We start from the raw sequence: 23,611 nt of genomic DNA on the forward strand, positions 1-23,611 counted from the left end.
CTGCACAAATGTTGAAAACTTTGGAGGTGGAAAAAAGGGGTTTAGAGGCATCCTAGACCCCCTAAAGTCCAGAAAATGTTGGTGGGCCAAAATCTGTGTCAGAGAGCTCTGAATGTCCCAAAAACATTTGCAGCCTGAAAGGGGCATTAAGCCGCATCCTAGACCAATGAAATTCCCAAAAATATTTTTGGCACGAAAAATGCATCCTACACCCCTGAAAGCTCAGAATATGTTAGCAGCCCAAAAAAGGCCTTAAAATGCATTTTAGGCCTGCAAAAATGTTGAAAACTTTGAAGGACCAAAAAAGGGGTTTACAGGCCTCCTAGACCCCCTAACGTCCAGAAAATGTTGGTGGCCCAAAAATGGTGTCAGAGAGTCCTGAATGTCCCAAAAACATTTTCAGCCTAAAAGGGGCATTAAACCGCATCCTAGACCACTGAAATTCCCAAAAATATTTTTGGCACGAAAAATGCATCCTACACCCCTGAAAGCTCAGAATATGTTAGCAGCCCAAAAAAGGCCTCAAAATGCATTTTAGGCCTGCAAAAATGTTGAAAACTTTGGAGGCCCAAAAAAGGGGTTTACAGGCATCCTAGACCCCCTAAGTCCAGAAAATGTTGGTGGGCCAAAATCGGTGTCAGAGAGCTCTGAATGTCCCAAAAACATTTGCAGCCTGAAAGGGGCATTAAGCCGCATCCTAGACCACTGAAATTCCCCAAGATATTTTTGGCATGAAAAATGCAACCTATACCCCTGAAGCTCAGAATATGTTAGCAGCCCAAAAAAGGCCTTAAAATGCATTTTAGGCCTGCAAAAATGTTGAAAAGTTTGGAGGCCCAAAAAAGGGGTTACAGGCATCCTAGAACCCCTAAAGTCCAGAAAATGATTGTGGCTCAAAAATGGTGTCAGAGAGCCCTGAATTCCCAAAAACATTTGCAGCCTGAAAGGGGCATTAACCCGCATCCTAGACCACTGAAATTCCCAAAAATATTTTTTGCACGAAAAATGCATCCTACACCCCTGAAGCTCAGAATATGTTAGCAGCCCAAAAAAGGCCTTAACATGCATTTTAGGCCTGCAAAAATGTTGAAAACTTTGGAGGACCAAAAAAGGGGTTTACAGGCATCCTAGACCCCCTAAAGTCCAGAAAATGTTGGTGGCCCAAAAATGGTGTCAGAGAGCCCTGAATGTCCCAAAAATATTTGCAGCCTGAAAGGGGCATTAACCTGCATCCTAGACCACTGAAATTCCCAAAAATATTTTTGGCACGAAAAATGCATCCTACACCCCTGAAAGCTCAGAAAATGTTAGCAGCCCAAAAAAGGCCTTCAAATGCATTTTAGGCCTGCAAAAATGTTGAAAACTTTGGAGGCCCAAAAAAGGGGTTTACAGGCATCCTAGACCCCCTAAAGTCCAGAAAATGTTGGTGGGCCAAAAATGGTGTCAGAGAGCCCTGAATGTCCCAAAAACATTTGCAGAGTGAAACGGGCATTAACCGGCATCCTAGACCACTGAAATTCCCAAATATATTTTTGGCACAAAAAATGCATACTACACCCCTGAAAGTTCTGAAAATGTTAGCAGCCCAAAAATGCCTTAAAATGCATTTTAGGCCTGCAAAAATGTTGAAAACTTTGGAAGTGGAAAAAAGGGGTTTAGAGGCATCTTAGACCCCCTAAGGTCCAGAAAATGTTGGTGGGCGAAAATCTGTGTCAGAGAGCTCTGAATGTCCCAAAAACATTTGCAGCCTGAAAGGGGCATTAAGCCGCATCCTAGACCACTGAAATTCCCCAAAATATTTTTGGCATGAAAAATGCAACCTATACCCCTGAAGCTCAGAATATGTTAGCAGCCCAGTTAAGGCCTTAAAATGCATTTTAGGCCTGCAAAAATGTTGAAAACTTTGAAGGACCAAAAAAGGGGTTTACAGGCATCCTAGACCCACTAAAGTCCAGAAAATGGTGGTGGCCCAAAAATGGTGTCAGAGAGCCCTGAATGTTCCAGAAACATTTGCAGTGTGAAACGGGCATTATCCGGCATCCTAGACTACTGAAATTCCCAAAAATATTTTTGGCACAAAAAATGCATACTACACCCCTGAAAGTTCTGAAAATGTTAGCAGCCCAAAAAAGGCCTTAAAGTGCATCTTAGGCCTGCAAAAATGTAGAAAACTTTGGAGGTGGAAAAAAGGGGTTTAGAGGCATCCTAGACCCCCTAAAGTCCAGAAAATGTTTGTGGCCCAAAAACAGTGTCCGAGAGCTCTGAATGTCCCAAACAGATTTGCAGCCTGAAAGGGGCATTAAGTTGCATCCTAGACCACTGAAATTCCCCAAAATATTTTTGGCACAAAAAATGCATCCTACAACCCTGAAAGATCAGAAAATGTTGGCAGCTCAAAAAAAGGACTTAAAATGCTTCTTAGGCCTGCACAAATGTTGAAAACTTTGGAGGTGGAAAAAAGGGGTTTAGAGGCATCCTAGACCCACTAAAGTCCAGAAAATGGTGGTGGCCCAAAAATGGTGTCAGAGAGCCCTGAATGTTCCAGAAACATTTGCAGTGTGAAACGGGCATTAACCGGCATCCTAGACTACTGAAATTCCCAAAAATATTTTTGGCACAAAAAATGCATACTACACCCCTGAAAGTTCTGAAAATGTTAGCAGCCCAAAAAAGGCCTTAAAGTGCATCTTAGGCCTGCAAAAATGTAGAAAACTTTGGAGGTGGAAAAAAGGGGTTTAGAGGCATCCTAGACCCCCTAAAGTCCAGAAAATGTTGGTGGGCCAAAATCTGTGTCAGAGAGTCCTGAATGTCCCAAAAACATTTGCAGCCTGAAAGGGGCATTAAGCCGCATCCTAGACCACTGAAATTCCCCAAATATTTTTGGCATGAAAAATGCAACCTATACCCCTGAAGCTCAGAATATGTTAGCAGCCCAAAAAAGTCCTTAAAATGCATTTTACGCCTGCAAAAATGTTGAAAACTTTGGAGGCCCAAAAATGGGGTTTACAGGCATCCTAGACCCCCTAAAGTCCAGAAAATGTTTGTGGCCCAAAAACAGTGTCCGAGAGCTCTGAATGTCCCAAACAGATTTGCAGCCTGAAAGGGGCATTAAGTCGCATCCTAGACCACTGAAATTCCCCAAAATATTTTTGGCACAAAAAATGCATCCTACAACCCTGAAAGACCAGAAAATGTTGGCAGCTCAAAAAAAGGACTTAAAATGCTTCTTAGGCCTGCACAAATGTTGAAAACTTTGGAGGTGGAAAAAAGGGGTTTAGAGGCATCCTAGACCCCCTAAAGTCCAGAAAATGTTGGTGGGCCAAAATCTGTGTCAGAGAGCTCTGAATGTCCCAAAAACATTTGCAGCCTGAAAGGGGCATTAAGCCGCATCCTAGACCAATGAAATTCCCAAAAATATTTTTGGCACGAAAAATGCATCCTACACCCCTGAAAGCTCAGAATATGTTAGCAGCCCAAAAAAGGCCTTAAAATGCATTTTAGGCCTGCAAAAATGTTGAAAACTTTGAAGGACCAAAAAAGGGGTTTACAGGCATCCTAGACCCCCTAACGTCCAGAAAATGTTGGTGGCCCAAAAATGGTGTCAGAGAGTCCTGAATGTCCCAAAAACATTTTCAGCCTAAAAGGGGCATTAAACCGCATCCTGGACCACTGAAATTCCCAAAAATATTTTTGGCACGAAAAATGCATCCTACACCCCTGAAAGCTCAGAATATGTTAGCAGCCCAAAAAAGGCCTCAAAATGCATTTTAGGCCTGCAAAAATGTTGAAAACTTTGGAGGCCCAAAAAAGGGGTTTACAGGCATCCTAGACCCCCTAAGTCCAGAAAATGTTGGTGGGCCAAAATCGGTGTCAGAGAGCTCTGAATGTCCCAAAAACATTTGCAGCCTGAAAGGGGCATTAAGCCGCATCCTAGACCACTGAAATTCCCCAAGATATTTTTGGCATGAAAAATGCAACCTATACCCCTGAAGCTCAGAATATGTTAGCAGCCCAAAAAAGGCCTTAAAATGCATTTTAGGCCTGCAAAAATGTTGAAAAGTTTGGAGGCCCAAAAAAGGGGTTACAGGCATCCTAGAACCCCTAAAGTCCAGAAAATGATTGTGGCTCAAAAATGGTGTCAGAGAGCCCTGAATTCCCAAAAACATTTGCAGCCTGAAAGGGGCATTAACCCGCATCCTAGACCACTGAAATTCCCAAAAATATTTTTTGCACGAAAAATGCATCCTACACCCCTGAAGCTCAGAATATGTTAGCAGCCCAAAAAAGGCCTTAACATGCATTTTAGGCCTGCAAAAATGTTGAAAACTTTGGAGGCCCAAAAAAGGGGTTTACAGGCATCCTAGACCCCCTAAAGTCCAGAAAATGTTGGTGGGCCAAAAATGGTGTCAGAGAGCCCTGAATGTCCCAAAAACATTTGCAGAGTGAAACGGGCATTAACCGGCATCCTAGACCACTGAAATTCCCAAATATATTTTTGGCACAAAAAATGCATACTACACCCCTGAAAGTTCTGAAAATGTTAGCAGCCCAAAAATGCCTTAAAATGCATTTTAGGCCTGCAAAAATGTTGAAAACTTTGGAAGTGGAAAAAAGGGGTTTAGAGGCATCTTAGACCCCCTAAGGTCCAGAAAATGTTGGTGGGCGAAAATCTGTGTCAGAGAGCTCTGAATGTCCCAAAAACATTTGCAGCCTGAAAGGGGCATTAAGCCGCATCCTAGACCACTGAAATTCCCCAAAATATTTTTGGCATGAAAAATGCAACCTATACCCCTGAAGCTCAGAATATGTTAGCAGCCCAATTAAGGCCTTAAAATGCATTTTAGGCCTGCAAAAATGTTGAAAACTTTGAAGGACCAAAAAAGGGGTTTACAGGCATCCTAGACCCACTAAAGTCCAGAAAATGGTGGTGGCCCAAAAATGGTGTCAGAGAGCCCTGAATGTTCCAGAAACATTTGCAGTGTGAAACGGGCATTATCCGACATCCTAGACTACTGAAATTCCCAAAAATATTTTTGGCACAAAAAATGCATACTACACCCCTGAAAGTTCTGAAAATGTTAGCAGCCCAAAAAAGGCCTTCAAGTGCATCTTAGGCCTGCAAAAATGTAGAAAACTTTGGAGGTGGAAAAAAGGGGTTTAGAGGCATCCTAGACCCCCTAAAGTCCAGAAAATGTTTGTGGCCCAAAAACAGTGTCCGAGAGCTCTGAATGTCCCAAACAGATTTGCAGCCTGAAAGGGGCATTAAGTCGCATCCTAGACCACTGAAATTCCCCAAAATATTTTTGGCACAAAAAATGCATCCTACAACCCTGAAAGATCAGAAAATGTTGGCAGCTCAAAAAAAGGACTTAAAATGCTTCTTAGGCCTGCACAAATGTTGAAAACTTTGGAGGTGGAAAAAAGGGGTTTAGAGGCATCCTAGACCCACTAAAGTCCAGAAAATGGTGGTGGCCCAAAAATGGTGTCAGAGAGCCCTGAATGTTCCAGAAACATTTGCAGTGTGAAACGGGCATTAACCGGCATCCTAGACTACTGAAATTCCCAAAAATATTTTTGGCACAAAAAATGCATACTACACCCCTGAAAGTTCTGAAAATGTTAGCAGCCCAAAAAAGGCCTTAAAGTGCATCTTAGGCCTGCAAAAATGTAGAAAACTTTGGAGGTGGAAAAAAGGGGTTTAGAGGCATCCTAGACCCCCTAAAGTCCAGAAAATGTTGGTGGGCCAAAATCTGTGTCAGAGAGTCCTGAATGTCCCAAAAACATTTGCAGCCTGAAAGGGGCATTAAGCCGCATCCTAGACCACTGAAATTCCCCAAGATATTTTTGGCATGAAAAATGCAACCTATACCCCTGAAGCTCAGAATATGTTAGCAGCCCAAAAAAGTCCTTAAAATGCATTTTACGCCTGCAAAAATGTTGAAAACTTTGGAGGCCCAAAAATGGGGTTTACAGGCATCCTAGACCCCCTAAAGTCCAGAAAATGTTTGTGGCCCAAAAACAGTGTCCGAGAGCTCTGAATGTCCCAAACAGATTTGCAGCCTGAAAGGGGCATTAAGTCGCATCCTAGACCACTGAAATTCCCCAAAATATTTTTGGCACAAAAAATGCATCCTACAACCCTGAAAGACCAGAAAATGTTGGCAGCTCAAAAAAAGGACTTAAAATGCTTCTTAGGCCTGCACAAATGTTGAAAACTTTGGAGGTGGAAAAAAGGGGTTTAGAGGCATCCTAGACCCCCTAAAGTCCAGAAAATGTTGGTGGGCCAAAATCTGTGTCAGAGAGCTCTGAATGTCCCAAAAACATTTGCAGCCTGAAAGGGGCATTAAGCCGCATCCTAGACCAATGAAATTCCCAAAAATATTTTTGGCACGAAAAATGCATCCTACACCCCTGAAAGCTCAGAATATGTTAGCAGCCCAAAAAAGGCCTTAAAATGCATTTTAGGCCTGCAAAAATGTTGAAAACTTTGAAGGACCAAAAAAGGGGTTTACAGGCATCCTAGACCCCCTAACGTCCAGAAAATGTTGGTGGCCCAAAAATGGTGTCAGAGAGTCCTGAATGTCCCAAAAACATTTTCAGCCTAAAAGGGGCATTAAACCGCATCCTAGACCACTGAAATTCCCAAAAATATTTTTGGCACGAAAAATGCATCCTACACCCCTGAAAGCTCAGAATATGTTAGCAGCCCAAAAAAGGCCTCAAAATGCATTTTAGGCCTGCAAAAATGTTGAAAACTTTGGAGGCCCAAAAAAGGGGTTTACAGGCATCCTAGACCCCCTAAGTCCAGAAAATGTTGGTGGGCCAAAATCGGTGTCAGAGAGCTCTGAATGTCCCAAAAACATTTGCAGCCTGAAAGGGGCATTAAGCCGCATCCTAGACCACTGAAATTCCCCAAGATATTTTTGGCATGAAAAATGCAACCTATACCCTGAAGCTCAGAATATGTTAGCAGCCCAAAAAAGGCCTTAAAATGCATTTTAGGCCTGCAAAAATGTTGAAAAGTTTGGAGGCCCAAAAAAGGGGTTACAGGCATCCTAGAACCCCTAAAGTCCAGAAAATGATTGTGGCTCAAAAATGGTGTCAGAGAGCCCTGAATTCCCAAAAACATTTGCAGCCTGAAAGGGGCATTAACCCGCATCCTAGACCACTGAAATTCCCAAAAATATTTTTTGCACGAAAAATGCATCCTACACCCCTGAAGCTCAGAATATGTTAGCAGCCCAAAAAAGGCCTTAACATGCATTTTAGGCCTGCAAAAATGTTGAAAACTTTGGAGGCCCAAAAAAGGGGTTTACAGGCATCCTAGACCCCCTAAAGTCCAGAAAATGTTGGTGGGCCAAAAATGGTGTCAGAGAGCCCTGAATGTCCCAAAAACATTTGCAGAGTGAAACGGGCATTAACCGGCATCCTAGACCACTGAAATTCCCAAATATATTTTTGGCACAAAAAATGCATACTACACCCCTGAAAGTTCTGAAAATGTTAGCAGCCCAAAAATGCCTTAAAATGCATTTTAGGCCTGCAAAAATGTTGAAAACTTTGGAAGTGGAAAAAAGGGGTTTAGAGGCATCTTAGACCCCCTAAGGTCCAGAAAATGTTGGTGGGCGAAAATCTGTGTCAGAGAGCTCTGAATGTCCCAAAAACATTTGCAGCCTGAAAGGGGCATTAAGCCGCATCCTAGACCACTGAAATTCCCCAAAATATTTTTGGCATGAAAAATGCAACCTATACCCCTGAAGCTCAGAATATGTTAGCAGCCCAATTAAGGCCTTAAAATGCATTTTAGGCCTGCAAAAATGTTGAAAACTTTGAAGGACCAAAAAAGGGGTTTACAGGCATCCTAGACCCACTAAAGTCCAGAAAATGGTGGTGGCCCAAAAATGGTGTCAGAGAGCCCTGAATGTTCCAGAAACATTTGCAGTGTGAAACGGGCATTATCCGACATCCTAGACTACTGAAATTCCCAAAAATATTTTTGGCACAAAAAATGCATACTACACCCCTGAAAGTTCTGAAAATGTTAGCAGCCCAAAAAAGGCCTTAAAGTGCATCTTAGGCCTGCAAAAATGTAGAAAACTTTGGAGGTGGAAAAAAGGGGTTTAGAGGCATCCTAGACCCCCTAAAGTCCAGAAAATGTTTGTGGCCCAAAAACAGTGTCCGAGAGCTCTGAATGTCCCAAACAGATTTGCAGCCTGAAAGGGGCATTAAGTCGCATCCTAGACCACTGAAATTCCCCAAAATATTTTTGGCACAAAAAATGCATCCTACAACCCTGAAAGATCAGAAAATGTTGGCAGCTCAAAAAAAGGACTTAAAATGCTTCTTAGGCCTGCACAAATGTTGAAAACTTTGGAGGTGGAAAAAAGGGGTTTAGAGGCATCCTAGACCCACTAAAGTCCAGAAAATGGTGGTGGCCCAAAAATGGTGTCAGAGAGCCCTGAATGTTCCAGAAACATTTGCAGTGTGAAACGGGCATTAACCGGCATCCTAGACTACTGAAATTCCCAAAAATATTTTTGGCACAAAAAATGCATACTACACCCCTGAAAGTTCTGAAAATGTTAGCAGCCCAAAAAAGGCCTTAAAGTGCATCTTAGGCCTGCAAAAATGTAGAAAACTTTGGAGGTGGAAAAAAGGGGTTTAGAGGCATCCTAGACCCCCTAAAGTCCAGAAAATGTTGGTGGGCCAAAATCTGTGTCAGAGAGTCCTGAATGTCCCAAAAACATTTGCAGCCTGAAAGGGGCATTAAGCCGCATCCTAGACCACTGAAATTCCCCAAGATATTTTTGGCATGAAAAATGCAACCTATACCCCTGAAGCTCAGAATATGTTAGCAGCCCAAAAAAGTCCTTAAAATGCATTTTACGCCTGCAAAAATGTTGAAAACTTTGGAGGCCCAAAAATGGGGTTTACAGGCATCCTAGACCCCCTAAAGTCCAGAAAATGTTTGTGGCCCAAAAACAGTGTCCGAGAGCTCTGAATGTCCCAAACAGATTTGCAGCCTGAAAGGGGCATTAAGTCGCATCCTAGACCACTGAAATTCCCCAAAATATTTTTGGCACAAAAAATGCATCCTACAACCCTGAAAGACCAGAAAATGTTGGCAGCTCAAAAAAAGGACTTAAAATGCTTCTTAGGCCTGCACAAATGTTGAAAACTTTGGAGGTGGAAAAAAGGGGTTTAGAGGCATCCTAGACCCCCTAAAGTCCAGAAAATGTTGGTGGGCCAAAATCTGTGTCAGAGAGCTCTGAATGTCCCAAAAACATTTGCAGCCTGAAAGGGGCATTAAGCCGCATCCTAGACCAATGAAATTCCCAAAAATATTTTTGGCACGAAAAATGCATCCTACACCCCTGAAAGCTCAGAATATGTTAGCAGCCCAAAAAAGGCCTTAAAATGCATTTTAGGCCTGCAAAAATGTTGAAAACTTTGAAGGACCAAAAAAGGGGTTTACAGGCCTCCTAGACCCCCTAACGTCCAGAAAATGTTGGTGGCCCAAAAATGGTGTCAGAGAGTCCTGAATGTCCCAAAAACATTTTCAGCCTAAAAGGGGCATTAAACCGCATCCTGGACCACTGAAATTCCCAAAAATATTTTTGGCACGAAAAATGCATCCTACACCCCTGAAAGCTCAGAATATGTTAGCAGCCCAAAAAAGGCCTCAAAATGCATTTTAGGCCTGCAAAAATGTTGAAAACTTTGGAGGCCCAAAAAAGGGGTTTACAGGCATCCTAGACCCCCTAAGTCCAGAAAATGTTGGTGGGCCAAAATCGGTGTCAGAGAGCTCTGAATGTCCCAAAAACATTTGCAGCCTGAAAGGGGCATTAAGCCGCATCCTAGACCACTGAAATTCCCCAAGATATTTTTGGCATGAAAAATGCAACCTATACCCCTGAAGCTCAGAATATGTTAGCAGCCCAAAAAAGGCCTTAAAATGCATTTTAGGCCTGCAAAAATGTTGAAAAGTTTGGAGGCCCAAAAAAGGGGTTACAGGCATCCTAGAACCCCTAAAGTCCAGAAAATGATTGTGGCTCAAAAATGGTGTCAGAGAGCCCTGAATTCCCAAAAACATTTGCAGCCTGAAAGGGGCATTAACCCGCATCCTAGACCACTGAAATTCCCAAAAATATTTTTTGCACGAAAAATGCATCCTACACCCCTGAAGCTCAGAATATGTTAGCAGCCCAAAAAAGGCCTTAACATGCATTTTAGGCCTGCAAAAATGTTGAAAACTTTGGAGGCCCAAAAAAGGGGTTTACAGGCATCCTAGACCCCCTAAAGTCCAGAAAATGTTGGTGGGCCAAAAATGGTGTCAGAGAGCCCTGAATGTCCCAAAAACATTTGCAGAGTGAAACGGGCATTAACCGGCATCCTAGACCACTGAAATTCCCAAATATATTTTTGGCACAAAAAATGCATACTACACCCCTGAAAGTTCTGAAAATGTTAGCAGCCCAAAAATGCCTTAAAATGCATTTTAGGCCTGCAAAAATGTTGAAAACTTTGGAAGTGGAAAAAAGGGGTTTAGAGGCATCTTAGACCCCCTAAGGTCCAGAAAATGTTGGTGGGCGAAAATCTGTGTCAGAGAGCTCTGAATGTCCCAAAAACATTTGCAGCCTGAAAGGGGCATTAAGCCGCATCCTAGACCACTGAAATTCCCCAAAATATTTTTGGCATGAAAAATGCAACCTATACCCCTGAAGCTCAGAATATGTTAGCAGCCCAATTAAGGCCTTAAAATGCATTTTAGGCCTGCAAAAATGTTGAAAACTTTGAAGGACCAAAAAAGGGGTTTACAGGCATCCTAGACCCACTAAAGTCCAGAAAATGGTGGTGGCCCAAAAATGGTGTCAGAGAGCCCTGAATGTTCCAGAAACATTTGCAGTGTGAAACGGGCATTATCCGACATCCTAGACTACTGAAATTCCCAAAAATATTTTTGGCACAAAAAATGCATACTACACCCCTGAAAGTTCTGAAAATGTTAGCAGCCCAAAAAAGGCCTTCAAGTGCATCTTAGGCCTGCAAAAATGTAGAAAACTTTGGAGGTGGAAAAAAGGGGTTTAGAGGCATCCTAGACCCCCTAAAGTCCAGAAAATGTTTGTGGCCCAAAAACAGTGTCCGAGAGCTCTGAATGTCCCAAACAGATTTGCAGCCTGAAAGGGGCATTAAGTCGCATCCTAGACCACTGAAATTCCCCAAAATATTTTTGGCACAAAAAATGCATCCTACAACCCTGAAAGATCAGAAAATGTTGGCAGCTCAAAAAAAGGACTTAAAATGCTTCTTAGGCCTGCACAAATGTTGAAAACTTTGGAGGTGGAAAAAAGGGGTTTAGAGGCATCCTAGACCCACTAAAGTCCAGAAAATGGTGGTGGCCCAAAAATGGTGTCAGAGAGCCCTGAATGTTCCAGAAACATTTGCAGTGTGAAACGGGCATTAACCGGCATCCTAGACTACTGAAATTCCCAAAAATATTTTTGGCACAAAAAATGCATACTACACCCCTGAAAGTTCTGAAAATGTTAGCAGCCCAAAAAAGGCCTTAAAGTGCATCTTAGGCCTGCAAAAATGTAGAAAACTTTGGAGGTGGAAAAAAGGGGTTTAGAGGCATCCTAGACCCCCTAAAGTCCAGAAAATGTTGGTGGGCCAAAATCTGTGTCAGAGAGTCCTGAATGTCCCAAAAACATTTGCAGCCTGAAAGGGGCATTAAGCCGCATCCTAGACCACTGAAATTCCCCAAGATATTTTTGGCATGAAAAATGCAACCTATACCCCTGAAGCTCAGAATATGTTAGCAGCCCAAAAAAGTCCTTAAAATGCATTTTACGCCTGCAAAAATGTTGAAAACTTTGGAGGCCCAAAAATGGGGTTTACAGGCATCCTAGACCCCCTAAAGTCCAGAAAATGTTTGTGGCCCAAAAACAGTGTCCGAGAGCTCTGAATGTCCCAAACAGATTTGCAGCCTGAAAGGGGCATTAAGTCGCATCCTAGACCACTGAAATTCCCCAAAATATTTTTGGCACAAAAAATGCATCCTACAACCCTGAAAGACCAGAAAATGTTGGCAGCTCAAAAAAAGGACTTAAAATGCTTCTTAGGCCTGCACAAATGTTGAAAACTTTGGAGGTGGAAAAAAGGGGTTTAGAGGCATCCTAGACCCCCTAAAGTCCAGAAAATGTTGGTGGGCCAAAATCTGTGTCAGAGAGCTCTGAATGTCCCAAAAACATTTGCAGCCTGAAAGGGGCATTAAGCCGCATCCTAGACCAATGAAATTCCCAAAAATATTTTTGGCACGAAAAATGCATCCTACACCCCTGAAAGCTCAGAATATGTTAGCAGCCCAAAAAAGGCCTTAAAATGCATTTTAGGCCTGCAAAAATGTTGAAAACTTTGAAGGACCAAAAAAGGGGTTTACAGGCATCCTAGACCCCCTAACGTCCAGAAAATGTTGGTGGCCCAAAAATGGTGTCAGAGAGTCCTGAATGTCCCAAAAACATTTTCAGCCTAAAAGGGGCATTAAACCGCATCCTAGACCACTGAAATTCCCAAAAATATTTTTGGCACGAAAAATGCATCCTACACCCCTGAAAGCTCAGAATATGTTAGCAGCCCAAAAAAGGCCTCAAAATGCATTTTAGGCCTGCAAAAATGTTGAAAACTTTGGAGGCCCAAAAAAGGGGTTTACAGGCATCCTAGACCCCCTAAGTCCAGAAAATGTTGGTGGGCCAAAATCGGTGTCAGAGAGCTCTGAATGTCCCAAAAACATTTGCAGCCTGAAAGGGGCATTAAGCCGCATCCTAGACCACTGAAATTCCCCAAGATATTTTTGGCATGAAAAATGCAACCTATACCCTGAAGCTCAGAATATGTTAGCAGCCCAAAAAAGGCCTTAAAATGCATTTTAGGCCTGCAAAAATGTTGAAAAGTTTGGAGGCCCAAAAAAGGGGTTACAGGCATCCTAGAACCCCTAAAGTCCAGAAAATGATTGTGGCTCAAAAATGGTGTCAGAGAGCCCTGAATTCCCAAAAACATTTGCAGCCTGAAAGGGGCATTAACCCGCATCCTAGACCACTGAAATTCCCAAAAATATTTTTTGCACGAAAAATGCATCCTACACCCCTGAAGCTCAGAATATGTTAGCAGCCCAAAAAAGGCCTTAACATGCATTTTAGGCCTGCAAAAATGTTGAAAACTTTGGAGGCCCAAAAAAGGGGTTTACAGGCATCCTAGACCCCCTAAAGTCCAGAAAATGTTGGTGGGCCAAAAATGGTGTCAGAGAGCCCTGAATGTCCCAAAAACATTTGCAGAGTGAAACGGGCATTAACCGGCATCCTAGACCACTGAAATTCCCAAATATATTTTTGGCACAAAAAATGCATACTACACCCCTGAAAGTTCTGAAAATGTTAGCAGCCCAAAAATGCCTTAAAATGCATTTTAGGCCTGCAAAAATGTTGAAAACTTTGGAAGTGGAAAAAAGGGGTTTAGAGGCATCTTAGACCCCCTAAGGTCCAGAAAATGTTGGTGGGCGAAAATCTGTGTCAGAGAGCTCTGAATGTCCCAAAAACATTTGCAGCCTGAAAGGGGCATTAAGCCGCATCCTAGACCACTGAAATTCCCCAAAATATTTTTGGCATGAAAAATGCAACCTATACCCCTGAAGCTCAGAATATGTTAGCAGCCCAATTAAGGCCTTAAAATGCATTTTAGGCCTGCAAAAATGTTGAAAACTTTGAAGGACCAAAAAAGGGGTTTACAGGCATCCTAGACCCACTAAAGTCCAGAAAATGGTGGTGGCCCAAAAATGGTGTCAGAGAGCCCTGAATGTTCCAGAAACATTTGCAGTGTGAAACGGGCATTATCCGACATCCTAGACTACTGAAATTCCCAAAAATATTTTTGGCACAAAAAATGCATACTACACCCCTGAAAGTTCTGAAAATGTTAGCAGCCCAAAAAAGGCCTTAAAGTGCATCTTAGGCCTGCAAAAATGTAGAAAACTTTGGAGGTGGAAAAAAGGGGTTTAGAGGCATCCTAGACCCCCTAAAGTCCAGAAAATGTTTGTGGCCCAAAAACAGTGTCCGAGAGCTCTGAATGTCCCAAACAGATTTGCAGCCTGAAAGGGGCATTAAGTCGCATCCTAGACCACTGAAATTCCCCAAAATATTTTTGGCACAAAAAATGCATCCTACAACCCTGAAAGATCAGAAAATGTTGGCAGCTCAAAAAAAGGACTTAAAATGCTTCTTAGGCCTGCACAAATGTTGAAAACTTTGGAGGTGGAAAAAAGGGGTTTAGAGGCATCCTAGACCCACTAAAGTCCAGAAAATGGTGGTGGCCCAAAAATGGTGTCAGAGAGCCCTGAATGTTCCAGAAACATTTGCAGTGTGAAACGGGCATTAACCGGCATCCTAGACTACTGAAATTCCCAAAAATATTTTTGGCACAAAAAATGCATACTACACCCCTGAAAGTTCTGAAAATGTTAGCAGCCCAAAAAAGGCCTTAAAGTGCATCTTAGGCCTGCAAAAATGTAGAAAACTTTGGAGGTGGAAAAAAGGGGTTTAGAGGCATCCTAGACCCCCTAAAGTCCAGAAAATGTTGGTGGGCCAAAATCTGTGTCAGAGAGTCCTGAATGTCCCAAAAACATTTGCAGCCTGAAAGGGGCATTAAGCCGCATCCTAGACCACTGAAATTCCCCAAGATATTTTTGGCATGAAAAATGCAACCTATACCCCTGAAGCTCAGAATATGTTAGCAGCCCAAAAAAGTCCTTAAAATGCATTTTACGCCTGCAAAAATGTTGAAAACTTTGGAGGCCCAAAAATGGGGTTTACAGGCATCCTAGACCCCCTAAAGTCCAGAAAATGTTTGTGGCCCAAAAACAGTGTCCGAGAGCTCTGAATGTCCCAAACAGATTTGCAGCCTGAAAGGGGCATTAAGTCGCATCCTAGACCACTGAAATTCCCCAAAATATTTTTGGCACAAAAAATGCATCCTACAACCCTGAAAGACCAGAAAATGTTGGCAGCTCAAAAAAAGGACTTAAAATGCTTCTTAGGCCTGCACAAATGTTGAAAACTTTGGAGGTGGAAAAAAGGGGTTTAGAGGCATCCTAGACCCCCTAAAGTCCAGAAAATGTTGGTGGGCCAAAATCTGTGTCAGAGAGCTCTGAATGTCCCAAAAACATTTGCAGCCTGAAAGGGGCATTAAGCCGCATCCTAGACCAATGAAATTCCCAAAAATATTTTTGGCACGAAAAATGCATCCTACACCCCTGAAAGCTCAGAATATGTTAGCAGCCCAAAAAAGGCCTTAAAATGCATTTTAGGCCTGCAAAAATGTTGAAAACTTTGAAGGACCAAAAAAGGGGTTTACAGGCCTCCTAGACCCCCTAACGTCCAGAAAATGTTGGTGGCCCAAAAATGGTGTCAGAGAGTCCTGAATGTCCCAAAAACATTTTCAGCCTAAAAGGGGCATTAAACCGCATCCTAGACCACTGAAATTCCCAAAAATATTTTTGGCACGAAAAATGCATCCTACACCCCTGAAAGCTCAGAATATGTTAGCAGCCCAAAAAAGGCCTCAAAATGCATTTTAGGCCTGCAAAAATGTTGAAAACTTTGGAGGCCCAAAAAAGGGGTTTACAGGCATCCTAGACCCCCTAAGTCCAGAAAATGTTGGTGGGCCAAAATCGGTGTCAGAGAGCTCTGAATGTCCCAAAAACATTTGCAGCCTGAAAGGGGCATTAAGCCGCATCCTAGACCACTGAAATTCCCCAAGATATTTTTGGCATGAAAAATGCAACCTATACCCCTGAAGCTCAGAATATGTTAGCAGCCCAAAAAAGGCCTTAAAATGCATTTTAGGCCTGCAAAAATGTTGAAAAGTTTGGAGGCCCAAAAAAGGGGTTACAGGCATCCTAGAACCCCTAAAGTCCAGAAAATGATTGTGGCTCAAAAATGGTGTCAGAGAGCCCTGAATTCCCAAAAACATTTGCAGCCTGAAAGGGGCATTAACCCGCATCCTAGACCACTGAAATTCCCAAAAATATTTTTTGCACGAAAAATGCATCCTACACCCCTGAAGCTCAGAATATGTTAGCAGCCCAAAAAAGGCCTTAACATGCATTTTAGGCCTGCAAAAATGTTGAAAACTTTGAAGGACCAAAAAAGGGGTTTACAGGCATCCTAGACCCCCTAAAGTCCAGAAAATGTTGGTGGCCCAAAAATGGTGTCAGAGAGCCCTGAATGTCCCAAAAATATTTGCAGCCTGAAAGGGGCATTAACCTGCATCCTAGACCACTGAAATTCCCAAAAATATTTTTGGCACGAAAAATGCATCCTACACCCCTGAAAGCTCAGAAAATGTTAGCAGCCCAAAAAAGGCCTTCAAATGCATTTTAGGCCTGCAAAAATGTTGAAAACTTTGGAGGCCCAAAAAAGGGGTTTACAGGCATCCTAGACCCCCTAAAGTCCAGAAAATGTTGGTGGGCCAAAAATGGTGTCAGAGAGCCCTGAATGTCCCAAAAACATTTGCAGAGTGAAACGGGCATTAACCGGCATCCTAGACCACTGAAATTCCCAAATATATTTTTGGCACAAAAAATGCATACTACACCCCTGAAAGTTCTGAAAATGTTAGCAGCCCAAAAATGCCTTAAAATGCATTTTAGGCCTGCAAAAATGTTGAAAACTTTGGAAGTGGAAAAAAGGGGTTTAGAGGCATCTTAGACCCCCTAAGGTCCAGAAAATGTTGGTGGGCGAAAATCTGTGTCAGAGAGCTCTGAATGTCCCAAAAACATTTGCAGCCTGAAAGGGGCATTAAGCCGCATCCTAGACCACTGAAATTCCCCAAAATATTTTTGGCATGAAAAATGCAACCTATACCCCTGAAGCTCAGAATATGTTAGCAGCCCAATTAAGGCCTTAAAATGCATTTTAGGCCTGCAAAAATGTTGAAAACTTTGAAGGACCAAAAAAGGGGTTTACAGGCATCCTAGACCCACTAAAGTCCAGAAAATGGTGGTGGCCCAAAAATGGTGTCAGAGAGCCCTGAATGTTCCAGAAACATTTGCAGTGTGAAACGGGCATTATCCGGCATCCTAGACTACTGAAATTCCCAAAAATATTTTTGGCACAAAAAATGCATACTACACCCCTGAAAGTTCTGAAAATGTTAGCAGCCCAAAAAAGGCCTTAAAGTGCATCTTAGGCCTGCAAAAATGTAGAAAACTTTGGAGGTGGAAAAAAGGGGTTTAGAGGCATCCTAGACCCCCTAAAGTCCAGAAAATGTTTGTGGCCCAAAAACAGTGTCCGAGAGCTCTGAATGTCCCAAACAGATTTGCAGCCTGAAAGGGGCATTAAGTTGCATCCTAGACCACTGAAATTCCCCAAAATATTTTTGGCACAAAAAATGCATCCTACAACCCTGAAAGATCAGAAAATGTTGGCAGCTCAAAAAAAGGACTTAAAATGCTTCTTAGGCCTGCACAAATGTTGAAAACTTTGGAGGTGGAAAAAAGGGGTTTAGAGGCATCCTAGACCCACTAAAGTCCAGAAAATGGTGGTGGCCCAAAAATGGTGTCAGAGAGCCCTGAATGTTCCAGAAACATTTGCAGTGTGAAACGGGCATTAACCGGCATCCTAGACTACTGAAATTCCCAAAAATATTTTTGGCACAAAAAATGCATACTACACCCCTGAAAGTTCTGAAAATGTTAGCAGCCCAAAAAAGGCCTTAAAGTGCATCTTAGGCCTGCAAAAATGTAGAAAACTTTGGAGGTGGAAAAAAGGGGTTTAGAGGCATCCTAGACCCCCTAAAGTCCAGAAAATGTTGGTGGGCCAAAATCTGTGTCAGAGAGTCCTGAATGTCCCAAAAACATTTGCAGCCTGAAAGGGGCATTAAGCCGCATCCTAGACCACTGAAATTCCCCAAGATATTTTTGGCATGAAAAATGCAACCTATACCCCTGAAGCTCAGAATATGTTAGCAGCCCAAAAAAGTCCTTAAAATGCATTTTACGCCTGCAAAAATGTTGAAAACTTTGGAGGCCCAAAAATGGGGTTTACAGGCATCCTAGACCCCCTAAAGTCCAGAAAATGTTTGTGGCCCAAAAACAGTGTCCGAGAGCTCTGAATGTCCCAAACAGATTTGCAGCCTGAAAGGGGCATTAAGTCGCATCCTAGACCACTGAAATTCCCCAAAATATTTTTGGCACAAAAAATGCATCCTACAACCCTGAAAGACCAGAAAATGTTGGCAGCTCAAAAAAAGGACTTAAAATGCTTCTTAGGCCTGCACAAATGTTGAAAACTTTGGAGGTGGAAAAAAGGGGTTTAGAGGCATCCTAGACCCCCTAAAGTCCAGAAAATGTTGGTGGGCCAAAATCTGTGTCAGAGAGCTCTGAATGTCCCAAAAACATTTGCAGCCTGAAAGGGGCATTAAGCCGCATCCTAGACCAATGAAATTCCCAAAAATATTTTTGGCACGAAAAATGCATCCTACACCCCTGAAAGCTCAGAATATGTTAGCAGCCCAAAAAAGGCCTTAAAATGCATTTTAGGCCTGCAAAAATGTTGAAAACTTTGAAGGACCAAAAAAGGGGTTTACAGGCATCCTAGACCCCCTAACGTCCAGAAAATGTTGGTGGCCCAAAAATGGTGTCAGAGAGTCCTGAATGTCCCAAAAACATTTTCAGCCTAAAAGGGGCATTAAACCGCATCCTGGACCACTGAAATTCCCAAAAATATTTTTGGCACGAAAAATGCATCCTACACCCCTGAAAGCTCAGAATATGTTAGCAGCCCAAAAAAGGCCTCAAAATGCATTTTAGGCCTGCAAAAATGTTGAAAACTTTGGAGGCCCAAAAAAGGGGTTTACAGGCATCCTAGACCCCCTAAGTCCAGAAAATGTTGGTGGGCCAAAATCGGTGTCAGAGAGCTCTGAATGTCCCAAAAACATTTGCAGCCTGAAAGGGGCATTAAGCCGCATCCTAGACCACTGAAATTCCCCAAGATATTTTTGGCATGAAAAATGCAACCTATACCCCTGAAGCTCAGAATATGTTAGCAGCCCAAAAAAGGCCTTAAAATGCATTTTAGGCCTGCAAAAATGTTGAAAAGTTTGGAGGCCCAAAAAAGGGGTTACAGGCATCCTAGAACCCCTAAAGTCCAGAAACTGATTGTGGCTCAAAAATGGTGTCAGAGAGCCCTGAATTCCCAAAAACATTTGCAGCCTGAAAGGGGCATTAACCCGCATCCTAGACCACTGAAATTCCCAAAAATATTTTTTGCACGAAAAATGCATCCTACACCCCTGAAGCTCAGAATATGTTAGCAGCCCAAAAAAGGCCTTAACATGCATTTTAGGCCTGCAAAAATGTTGAAAACTTTGGAGGCCCAAAAAAGGGGTTTACAGGCATCCTAGACCCCCTAAAGTCCAGAAAATGTTGGTGGGCCAAAAATGGTGTCAGAGAGCCCTGAATGTCCCAAAAACATTTGCAGAGTGAAACGGGCATTAACCGGCATCCTAGACCACTGAAATTCCCAAATATATTTTTGGCACAAAAAATGCATACTACACCCCTGAAAGTTCTGAAAATGTTAGCAGCCCAAAAATGCCTTAAAATGCATTTTAGGCCTGCAAAAATGTTGAAAACTTTGGAAGTGGAAAAAAGGGGTTTAGAGGCATCTTAGACCCCCTAAGGTCCAGAAAATGTTGGTGGGCGAAAATCTGTGTCAGAGAGCTCTGAATGTCCCAAAAACATTTGCAGCCTGAAAGGGGCATTAAGCCGCATCCTAGACCACTGAAATTCCCCAAAATATTTTTGGCATGAAAAATGCAACCTATACCCCTGAAGCTCAGAATATGTTAGCAGCCCAATTAAGGCCTTAAAATGCATTTTAGGCCTGCAAAAATGTTGAAAACTTTGAAGGACCAAAAAAGGGGTTTACAGGCATCCTAGACCCACTAAAGTCCAGAAAATGGTGGTGGCCCAAAAATGGTGTCAGAGAGCCCTGAATGTTCCAGAAACATTTGCAGTGTGAAACGGGCATTATCCGACATCCTAGACTACTGAAATTCCCAAAAATATTTTTGGCACAAAAAATGCATACTACACCCCTGAAAGTTCTGAAAATGTTAGCAGCCCAAAAAAGGCCTTCAAGTGCATCTTAGGCCTGCAAAAATGTAGAAAACTTTGGAGGTGGAAAAAAGGGGTTTAGAGGCATCCTAGACCCCCTAAAGTCCAGAAAATGTTTGTGGCCCAAAAACAGTGTCCGAGAGCTCTGAATGTCCCAAACAGATTTGCAGCCTGAAAGGGGCATTAAGTCGCATCCTAGACCACTGAAATTCCCCAAAATATTTTTGGCACAAAAAATGCATCCTACAACCCTGAAAGATCAGAAAATGTTGGCAGCTCAAAAAAAGGACTTAAAATGCTTCTTAGGCCTGCACAAATGTTGAAAACTTTGGAGGTGGAAAAAAGGGGTTTAGAGGCATCCTAGACCCACTAAAGTCCAGAAAATGGTGGTGGCCCAAAAATGGTGTCAGAGAGCCCTGAATGTTCCAGAAACATTTGCAGTGTGAAACGGGCATTAACCGGCATCCTAGACTACTGAAATTCCCAAAAATATTTTTGGCACAAAAAATGCATACTACACCCCTGAAAGTTCTGAAAATGTTAGCAGCCCAAAAAAGGCCTTAAAGTGCATCTTAGGCCTGCAAAAATGTAGAAAACTTTGGAGGTGGAAAAAAGGGGTTTAGAGGCATCCTAGACCCCCTAAAGTCCAGAAAATGTTGGTGGGCCAAAATCTGTGTCAGAGAGTCCTGAATGTCCCAAAAACATTTGCAGCCTGAAAGGGGCATTAAGCCGCATCCTAGACCACTGAAATTCCCCAAGATATTTTTGGCATGAAAAATGCAACCTATACCCCTGAAGCTCAGAATATGTTAGCAGCCCAAAAAAGTCCTTAAAATGCATTTTACGCCTGCAAAAATGTTGAAAACTTTGGAGGCCCAAAAATGGGGTTTACAGGCATCCTAGACCCCCTAAAGTCCAGAAAATGTTTGTGGCCCAAAAACAGTGTCCGAGAGCTCTGAATGTCCCAAACAGATTTGCAGCCTGAAAGGGGCATTAAGTCGCATCCTAGACCACTGAAATTCCCCAAAATATTTTTGGCACAAAAAATGCATCCTACAACCCTGAAAGACCAGAAAATGTTGGCAGCTCAAAAAAAGGACTTAAAATGCTTCTTAGGCCTGCACAAATGTTGAAAACTTTGGAGGTGGAAAAAAGGGGTTTAGAGGCATCCTAGACCCCCTAAAGTCCAGAAAATGTTGGTGGGCCAAAATCTGTGTCAGAGAGCTCTGAATGTCCCAAAAACATTTGCAGCCTGAAAGGGGCATTAAGCCGCATCCTAGACCAATGAAATTCCCAAAAATATTTTTGGCACGAAAAATGCATCCTACACCCCTGAAAGCTCAGAATATGTTAGCAGCCCAAAAAAGGCCTTAAAATGCATTTTAGGCCTGCAAAAATGTTGAAAACTTTGAAGGACCAAAAAAGGGGTTTACAGGCATCCTAGACCCCCTAACGTCCAGAAAATGTTGGTGGCCCAAAAATGGTGTCAGAGAGTCCTGAATGTCCCAAAAACATTTTCAGCCTAAAAGGGGCATTAAACCGCATCCTAGACCACTGAAATTCCCAAAAATATTTTTGGCACGAAAAATGCATCCTACACCCCTGAAAGCTCAGAATATGTTAGCAGCCCAAAAAAGGCCTCAAAATGCATTTTAGGCCTGCAAAAATGTTGAAAACTTTGGAGGCCCAAAAAAGGGGTTTACAGGCATCCTAGACCCCCTAAGTCCAGAAAATGTTGGTGGGCCAAAATCGGTGTCAGAGAGCTCTGAATGTCCCAAAAACATTTGCAGCCTGAAAGGGGCATTAAGCCGCATCCTAGACCACTGAAATTCCCCAAGATATTTTTGGCATGAAAAATGCAACCTATACCCCTGAAGCTCAGAATATGTTAGCAGCCCAAAAAAGGCCTTAAAATGCATTTTAGGCCTGCAAAAATGTTGAAAAGTTTGGAGGCCCAAAAAAGGGGTTACAGGCATCCTAGAACCCCTAAAGTCCAGAAAATGATTGTGGCTCAAAAATGGTGTCAGAGAGCCCTGAATTCCCAAAAACATTTGCAGCCTGAAAGGGGCATTAACCCGCATCCTAGACCACTGAAATTCCCAAAAATATTTTTTGCACGAAAAATGCATCCTACACCCCTGAAGCTCAGAATATGTTAGCAGCCCAAAAAAGGCCTTAACATGCATTTTAGGCCTGCAAAAATGTTGAAAACTTTGGAGGCCCAAAAAAGGGGTTTACAGGCATCCTAGACCCCCTAAAGTCCAGAAAATGTTGGTGGGCCAAAAATGGTGTCAGAGAGCCCTGAATGTCCCAAAAACATTTGCAGAGTGAAACGGGCATTAACCGGCATCCTAGACCACTGAAATTCCCAAATATATTTTTGGCACAAAAAATGCATACTACACCCCTGAAAGTTCTGAAAATGTTAGCAGCCCAAAAATGCCTTAAAATGCATTTTAGGCCTGCAAAAATGTTGAAAACTTTGGAAGTGGAAAAAAGGGGTTTAGAGGCATCTTAGACCCCCTAAGGTCCAGAAAATGTTGGTGGGCGAAAATCTGTGTCAGAGAGCTCTGAATGTCCCAAAAACATTTGCAGCCTGAAAGGGGCATTAAGCCGCATCCTAGACCACTGAAATTCCCCAAAATATTTTTGGCATGAAAAATGCAACCTATACCCCTGAAGCTCAGAATATGTTAGCAGCCCAATTAAGGCCTTAAAATGCATTTTAGGCCTGCAAAAATGTTGAAAACTTTGAAGGACCAAAAAAGGGGTTTACAGGCATCCTAGACCCACTAAAGTCCAGAAAATGGTGGTGGCCCAAAAATGGTGTCAGAGAGCCCTGAATGTTCCAGAAACATTTGCAGTGTGAAACGGGCATTATCCGACATCCTAGACTACTGAAATTCCCAAAAATATTTTTGGCACAAAAAATGCATACTACACCCCTGAAAGTTCTGAAAATGTTAGCAGCCCAAAAAAGGCCTTAAAGTGCATCTTAGGCCTGCAAAAATGTAGAAAACTTTGGAGGTGGAAAAAAGGGGTTTAGAGGCATCCTAGACCCCCTAAAGTCCAGAAAATGTTTGTGGCCCAAAAACAGTGTCCGAGAGCTCTGAATGTCCCAAACAGATTTGCAGCCTGAAAGGGGCATTAAGTCGCATCCTAGACCACTGAAATTCCCCAAAATATTTTTGGCACAAAAAATGCATCCTACAACCCTGAAAGATCAGAAAATGTTGGCAGCTCAAAAAAAGGACTTAAAATGCTTCTTAGGCCTGCACAAATGTTGAAAACTTTGGAGGTGGAAAAAAGGGGTTTAGAGGCATCCTAGACCCACTAAAGTCCAGAAAATGGTGGTGGCCCAAAAATGGTGTCAGAGAGCCCTGAATGTTCCAGAAACATTTGCAGTGTGAAACGGGCATTAACCGGCATCCTAGACTACTGAAA

This window comes from Ambystoma mexicanum, chromosome 7p (genome assembly GCF_040938575.1).
Source record: "Ambystoma mexicanum isolate Mex_15411 chromosome 7p, UKY_AmexF1_1, whole genome shotgun sequence".
Taxonomy (NCBI): domain Eukaryota; kingdom Metazoa; phylum Chordata; class Amphibia; order Caudata; family Ambystomatidae; genus Ambystoma; species Ambystoma mexicanum.